This window comes from Cynara cardunculus, unplaced genomic scaffold (genome assembly GCF_001531365.2).
Source record: "Cynara cardunculus var. scolymus isolate 2C unplaced genomic scaffold, CcrdV1 Un_Scaffold_2655, whole genome shotgun sequence".
Taxonomy (NCBI): Eukaryota; Viridiplantae; Streptophyta; class Magnoliopsida; order Asterales; family Asteraceae; genus Cynara; species Cynara cardunculus.
In genome coordinates this window covers 40,345-41,440 of record NW_020201173.1, presented here as the reverse complement: position 1 = coordinate 41,440, position 1,096 = coordinate 40,345, and positions in this window count along the sequence as shown.

Genomic DNA, 1,096 nt, shown 5'->3' with positions numbered 1-1,096 from the left:
TGGGATCCTTGGGGATTACTTGGGGGGTTTACTTTGATAATCAGTTAGATGGTATTGTGATTTTTTAGTGTAGATGGAAAAATTAGTTCAACCAAATTCAAAAAACTGATTCATGCAAATTCAAATAATCTTTCATCTTCTGTTGTTCCAGTGCATTGAGACTAATTTAAAACAAGCATATTATACAAACCAAAGCAAACCAAACCCAATATCTTTGCATAGTATCAAATTTTTTACTTTTAATATTGTTGCATTAGAAATGCCTTAGATTTCACGAATGCAGGCATGGGCTCAGCTTGAGGTACAGCAGGAAAATTATCGCACTGCCAGGCAGCTTTTTGAGGTAAGATCCTCTACAAGCGATCAATGTTGATCCATTATATATGTATCCCAAACTAACTATTGTTCTTGTAGAAACATCATAAAATACTATAGTTGGTAATAATGAGTAATGTTGAACAATTTATAGAAATGTAAATTAAAACAATAGTTTATTTGCAAGAAGAAAACACAAGGACACCGAGTTTGTAGACTTGTTGATCACATGGTATATGTATTATGTATGTTTGCGATTTTCTGACATGTAGTTCTAAATTGTTTAATTCTACAGCCCAAGAAGATGGGCCTTGAGTCAAATCCATTAAGAACCAGAAGGGATCACATGAAGGTACTAGCGTGCGTTGTGTACTTGGGTTAGTTGTTATAGTAAGTTAGTAACAAACAAAATGAGCACCATACCTATATAATGTAATCTTCAAGTTGTTCCAACATTTTTGTTGTTGTTCTCTTGTGTGTTTAGCAGTACAACGAAGGAACGAGCGAAGTCCGATTCAGAAAACTGCTACTACTTGTGGAAATGCAACTTGCAAACTTGCTCATTGTGTATATAAGAGAATACTCAGCTCACCGACTCCATCTACTTTGAACATTCATTTGTAGACTCCTTGGATGCAGATGTTGGTATAGATGCTTTCACAGTGACTGTTAAAGTGGAGATTGAACTATGACGCATTTGATCTAGAGGCGGTAGAGTTTGATTTTTGGTCATTTCGATTGATTAGGATATTGATTTCTATTTTCGTCTGTATAAGATAAT